Genomic DNA, 7,382 nt, shown 5'->3' on the forward strand with positions numbered 1-7,382 from the left:
GTCAGAAGAGTTTTTCATAGCCTGGAAAGATAGTTTAATAACATATAAGAAAGCCCTTCATAGTGCCAGAACTGCATTTTATTCATCACTGATTGAGGAGAATAAGAACAACCCCAGGTTTCTTTTCAGTACTGTAGCCAGGCTGACAAAGAGCCACAGTGCTGTTGAGCTTAACATTCCCTTAGATCTCAGCAGCAATGACTTCATGAGCTTCTTTACAAATAAAATCACAACTATTAGAGAAAAAATTGGTCGGACCACTCCCACAGCTCTCGCAGATGTGCCATCTACTACAATGGCTTTAGAAACATCAGTGAGACCTCATTTATACTTGGACTACTTCTCCCCTATAGATCTCTCTGAGTTGACCTCAACAATTGCTTCATCTAAATCATCAACATGTCTCCTGGACCCCATCTCGACCAGGATGCTCAAAGACGTCTTTCCCCTAATCAACACATCCATACTAGATCTGATTAACCTTTCTCTATTAACAGGTTATGTTCCACAGGCTTTTAAACTTGCAGTAATTAAACCTCCACTCAAAAAGCCTACTCTTGACCCAGGTGTCCTAGCTAATTATAGACCAATATCCAATCTCCCGTTTATTTCTAAAATTCTGGAAAAAGCTGTTGCTAAACAGTTATGTGACCACTTGCACAAGAATGATTTGTTTGAGGATTTTCAGTAAGGTTTTAGAGTCCATCATACTGCATTGGTGAAAGTCACCAATGATCTTCTCTGTTACGGTTTAGTCCCCCTCACCAGGAGGGTGAGGGAGAACTGAGGTTGGACTCAAGATGGCTGACCCAGGTGCTAGTAAAAAACTTGTTGGTTGGGATTACAAAAAGGAACAGTCGAGGAACACATACAACCAGGGCTGAGCAAATACTGCTAGGGAGACCAGGATGACCAGGGGAGTAAACAGGCTAATGTCAGCGTGGAAGTCAAAATGACGTCTGATACATACCACAAATATAGGGCTGTAACGGGGTATGCAAGTTAGGTATGTTAAGTTAATGCTCCGGCGACGACGAAGCGTCTGCCAGAGGTATAAATAAGGAGGAAGGTAATCAATGAGATGCACCCCAGCTGTGCGCACTGACAAACGAGTCGCTAATTACTGAAAGCAACACAGCTGAGGTGCAGATCCCACAGGATCAAGAGAGCAGAGGAGAGAAAGGCGGAAGAGAGGCAGGTCATGCCAAGCGGACCTGACATTCTCCTAGCCTCAGATAAAGGACTTGTTTCCATACTTGTCCTCTTAGATCTCAGTGCTGCTTTTGACACCATTGATCACAGGATCTTACTGCAGAGACATGAACATGTTATTGTGATTACAAGAAGTGCACTAAGTTGGTTCAAATCTTATTTATCAGAAAGATTTCAATTTGTTCATGTTAATGGTGAATGTTCCACACAAACTGAAGTTAGTCATGGCGTTCCACAGGGCTCTGTGTTAGGTCCAATTCTCTTCACTTTATACATGCTCCCTTTAGGCAATATTATTAGGAAGCACAGCATACATTTCCATTGCTATGCAGATGATACTCAGTTATAGTTGTCTAGGAAGCCAAATGAATCAGATCAGCGGGTCAAACTTCAAGCATGTCTTAAAAACATAAGGGCCTGGATGACCTGTAACTTCTTACTTCTAAACTCTGACAAAACTGAAGTCACTGTGCTTGGTCCTGAAAATGTTAAATATCTGCTATCTAATCATATAGTTACTTTAGATGATATAGCTCTTACTGCATAGCTCTTACTGTGAGGAACCTTGGAGTCATTTTTGACTTTTTAACTTATTTCACCTGTGCAATATTGCGAAAATCAGGAGCATCTTGTCTCAAAGTGATGCTGGAAAGCTGGTCCATGCATTTGATACTTCCAGGCTGGACTACTGTAACTCTTTACTATCAGGATGTCCCAATAATTCCCTAAAAAGCCTCCAGTTAATCCAAAATGCTGCAGCCAGAGTACTGACAGGAACTAGCAAGAGATCATATCTCTCCCATATTAGTTTCTCTCCACTGGCTCATCATTGTTTTCACTTTTCTTCACATTCTCCTTCTTCTCTTTTATTTGTTTCTCCTGCTCTTTTTTAAAGTTGTTCTGCAACTGTTCCCTTGTTTTCATCACAAGCTCCTGAAAAGAAAAAAGCAGTATTTTTCATTCCATATCTGTCAGGTTTGCCCGGCTGCACCTTCCTCTCTTCTCTCTTTCTCGCCCTAGTCTGCTTCCTCACACTGATTCTCTTGATTAGACACACCTGCCCTGATTTTCCTGACACTCTTCAGCTGCGCCTCCTTTGTCACTTCTTATTTATACTCGGCTTAACCATCACTCCCTTGCTAGTTCTTTCTCTGTCGTCAGCCTCCCTTAGAGTATGTTTTGCTTATTCTCTTGATTCTTTGTATGTTGGTTATTCCTAGCGTCTTTTTCATATTTGGACCTCTCCTCTGGATCCTGGCACCCTCCGCTCCACCAGCCACCATCACAGGTCGATGCACAGTCTCCACATTAACTGAACCCTCTGTCACCTCCTCAGTCTACCGGATCTCCAACTCGACCAGCCCAGGAGTGACTCCTACCCCTGCAGCCCGGCCCATCATCACTCCACAAACAAAAACTCCTGCTTCCACTGGTCAACACCCGGTTATTCATACCTTCATTTTTGTATATATTATTGCACTATTCTTAGCACTGTTAAATAAATCCTCACTTGCACCGAAGCCAGCTTCCTGGGTCTGTTAATTTCTCCGCTCGCTCACATTTTGTGTCGAGCGATCCTAACAATATCCAAAAAATCTCAGTTCATCTAACACAAGCAGTTAGAAACCAACAAACTAAAACAGTCAGCTGAGGTGTCATACCTGAAGCTCTTTGTTCATGAAGGAGAGGAAACTGATCTGTTCATCAGTCTACTTCACCTCCTTCCTCCTGAGCAATTCCTCACAGACGTTTCTTCTCTTCTTGTGCATCCTGGACTGCTCTCTTCCAACTTTTCTCTGCAATTCAGCTCCTACTGCAGGCTCACCCCCACAACATCACACCTGGCCTTCCACTGCTCTTCACTGCTCTGTAACTCCAGGTCTTTCTGTGCCAGCTTGGCCAGGCACTCCAGGTGGGCTCTGGTGTGAACCCACCGTTTTCTGGTGATGAGGAGCTGAAGTTTTTATTTGACCTGATTCTGTCCTTTCTCTAGGAGGCCAACCTGCTCCTTTAGAGCCCTGTTTGCCTCCTTGAGGGACTTTATCTCAGTGATGGCAGAGCAAAGAATATTTCTGAGGCCCTGCATAACTGAGTTTTCAGCAAGCTGGTCAGTGTACTACAGATACACTGCAGCCTGTCAGTGCTGTTTTAGGGCACAAAAGGCAGCTCTGAACAGCTTTGGTCCAAATGCCTGTAAATACAAACACCTGTAGTTTTTAGTTAAGATACAGTCACATCCTCTCACTCAATACAGCTGAAACTACTGTTGTCTAACAACTCAGATTCAAACATATTCTACAAACAGCATACATTTCTATAAAACAGACTATTTAAAGTGTTCAGTTTCAGTTGAGATAGTTTGGGTTTCAGTTTAGATTAAATGATTAAAGTTGTGACACTAATCTATGAAAGCTGGAGTTCGTCAGAGTTGTAGCACATTCTGATACAGTAGTTAAAGTCAATGATGTTCAAATTGTAGACATAGATATAATCAATCATTGTTTTGTTAAATAAGTTTGAGTACAGAAAAACACTAAGTGATTTTTTTTCTTAAAAGTAAATGAAGATTACAAATCACACTGTTAATATAGGTGAACAGATTCAAACCATCAGACCCTTCACTTGTGTGACTACTACTACTACTACTACAGTATAACTATTCTCATCTCTTAGGATGGGACATCGCAGAGACTTCATATTTTTAATAGGATACTACCACTCCAAGTCACCAGAAACAGGACATTTTTATCTATTTGCTTGGTTTTAGTATAGAATCACGTTCCCCACTATTTGCAAAGGTTTGGTTTTTGATGACAATGTTATTGTAGCCTACCACTTTGCTTCATATCCTTCAGACTATGAATAGGCCTGTGTGAGGTGCTTGACACAGAAAATGCAGACCTTTGGCCCAAATAGGAGTTTATAAAAACAATGAATCATAAATGCAGTACCCAAAGGCAGGCTTAATCCTGCAGACAGTTGGCAGGGCTGTAAGGTACTGCTGAGCTTTATTCTACATTCATTTATCTCTGGTCTTCAAGTTGATCTTGATATTCCTGATCATCATGGCTGTTAAAATCTTTAACTAAAAATATTTTCACAGTTTGTAGTATGAATGTGTTAGGTGGCGGGAACAGGAACAAGATGCCTGATGAAGGTCATCAGGCATGGTCTGCACACTACCTGATGGTTCAGCCTACTTTTCTCCATCCTGTTATTTCTGCTTCCACTGAGCCTATAGTAAAGCGGAGCTGCTTAACAATAATATATGATCACTGCCGTAATGATATGTCTGACTGTCATATATTTTTTGTGCTGCTAATGTTACTGCATATCTGTACTGTTTTTTCTGTACAAGTAAATTAAAGCTTATTTTCCAGCTTTTCTTACATTACAGTAAGTTCTATTACTCTTCTCATCAGCCATACACTGAAGTAGATATATACAAACCAGATCAGGCAGCTTTTCTCCTGCTGGAGGACAGCCAAAAATATTCCATGCTCTGTAACAAGTTTAATATACTGTTAGGTGGCTGCTGTGTGCTGTTCTAGGCCCTTAGTGTCTTGTTTGATCTGTCCCTGTCAGGTGTCCCTTCTCTCATCTTTTATGTATGATGGTAGTATGACAGTGTGCTCAATAGAGATCCAAATGCTTAATGCACTTACTTGATTATTCTATAAATGTACTAATCTAAATGATGTGTTACATGACACATGTCTATGACCCTATTATGTGCTATGTTTTCCCACCAGGCCACATGAATGTTTGAAACATTCAGAAGGAGAGAGAGCAATTAACAGCACAGGACACAAAGAACATGACACAGTCAACACAAGATGGACAGAAGATGAGACAGCGTCTGTCTAATCATACAAGGCCTACATCCTAGCCTGCAGTCTGAGGTGTTAAGTCCTGATGAAAGCGCTAATGACAATAATGCCAAGCTGAGTAAAACAGAGATGATTTTGTGTTGGATATGAGAAATTATAATATAATACATAAACATCAGGTTTGCAGTCTACATTAATACAGCCATGCTAACATCTGTGAGGCTGCATTTTGGCGCAAGGGTTCTTTGAGGTAAATGCTAGCATCAACATGCTAACACGCTCATAATGTCAGTTCTAGCATGCTAATGTTTAGCATGAACAATGTATACCATGTTCACCATATTAGTTTAATGTGTTAGTATGCTGTCTTAAAGTGGAGTCAAATGGAAGGTCATTTATTTTTCAGGTATTTGGTGGACTAATTATAATTTTGACCTAATGGTGGTACTAGAGTAAAAGTCAAGGGATCAACAAAAGCAATAGAAATTGTTACTGCTGGGGTCACAAATGTATGCAACAAATTTTATGGCAGTCTATGACCAAATTTGTGGACGGACAGACAAACACTGCCATCCTTAGAGTGACACAAGGTAGTTTTATGTTGGTGATGGTGATGCATTTGGTAACACAAAAGCAAGGAGAAGCCAATAAAACTGATTGACATGCTTTGCAGGCTGCTTATTGATTGTTGGCAGCAGATGAATCCACTGCTGAGCCTCTGGGCTAATCAAACTCTTCGCATCACATATTCTACAGACTGTGTGCTGCAGCAAAGACTGCTGTTACTGGCATGGCAACCCTTACTAACAGCTACACTTTCTGAAGGGCAATAGCGGCAAATTACAGCAGCTGTGTCCTCGTTGTGTTCTTTTCCGTGTTTTTATGAATTCCTGTTCTTATGTGTCTGTTCTTATGGTTATGTTGGTTGTTCTCTATTGCTGCTGTAACACAGAAATTTCCCCACTGTGGGATCAATAAAGTACCTACTCTACTTACTCTAGTTTGTCTTCGAAGGAAGAAGCCAATGTTTACTAAAAATCACATTTTCATACAGAACAAAAACGAAAGCTAACAAACTGTGGACATTGGAATCTAAAACTATATTCAAATTTTGTAAGGAATAAAAATAACAGTTCTGCAGACACTCTTAAATGTGCCATAAAAGCTGTTGCTAACTTTCAAGTTACAATCTGCACTTTATTAAAAATGCAAAGTGTTATGGTTCCTCATTGTGTGAGACCTTAAAGCTTTAAGAACTAAAGCAAAAAAAATGTGATATTATACTAAAACCATGTCTTTTCTGAAGTAAATAATTATGGGAATGTATCTGTAGTCTAGCCTAAGCTTTAAGTTAGAAACTGTGCAGGTTTTAACTGATGAGTGTGCTTAATGAAACATTTAACAAGCATTAACATTAAAATCTATGGTTCATTATGATATATATATGTCAACATGCTGCCCATAAAGAAGCCAGCATGCTCAATTAGGTCACTGATAAGTTTAATTAACTGACGCTGTCCGTGGTCCTGAACACTGCACCATAAGTTCCATACCACCGGGGGTCAGCAAGGTGCTTGGCACCAACAGCACAGCTCACAATTAACAACTGAGAAGCAATGGATAACAGGAATATAATGTGTCATTACGCAATTAATTAAATCAATCCCCAGGTGGATAATTTGCACAGAATAATTCTAATAAATTGAGCATGACGAAGACGGATTTGGATGGAACACTTGCTCAAAATCATCAATTACAATCTGTATAGCTTGGAGGTGACCCAAGAACAGAGCACGTTTTCTTCAGCCAGCAGTGTGCTCACATAACAAGCATTTCGCAGTAGCATCCATTGTGCTACCGGAATGTACTTATCAGTGAGTTTCTTCAACAGATCATGCAGATTTATTTCTTAGATTTTACTGTTAAACAGTTCAACAGTGGAAAAAATGTTTTGACATGTTAATGGGATCCTCAAATATCTTTAGTTTTTTGTGTTGCTTTATCAGGGTAAATTAATGCCTCAACAAGAAATCAAAAGAGAACATTAAACACATTACATTGTTTACTATTACTGTCATCAGTAAATCTCCAAAATGAAGTTTAGAACTAGAGGACTATGAATTTTTATTTCAGTCTATGTTGCTGATTTGAAGAAGTTTCATTAACCCCAGGGGCAACACATTTTCATTGCTTACAGCTTCTTTTAATTAAAGTTAGCAATAACCAGTTAAGAAGTCTTTACCTGGTGGTGACAGTTTCAAAATTAACAGCTAGATGTAACTAATTTTGGAGCTACTCAGTGAATCCTCTGTTACCATATGCACAGTTAGACAAACTGCT

This window comes from Monopterus albus, unplaced genomic scaffold, assembly GCF_001952655.1.
Source record: "Monopterus albus unplaced genomic scaffold, M_albus_1.0 scaffold47.1, whole genome shotgun sequence".
Taxonomy (NCBI): domain Eukaryota; kingdom Metazoa; phylum Chordata; class Actinopteri; order Synbranchiformes; family Synbranchidae; genus Monopterus; species Monopterus albus.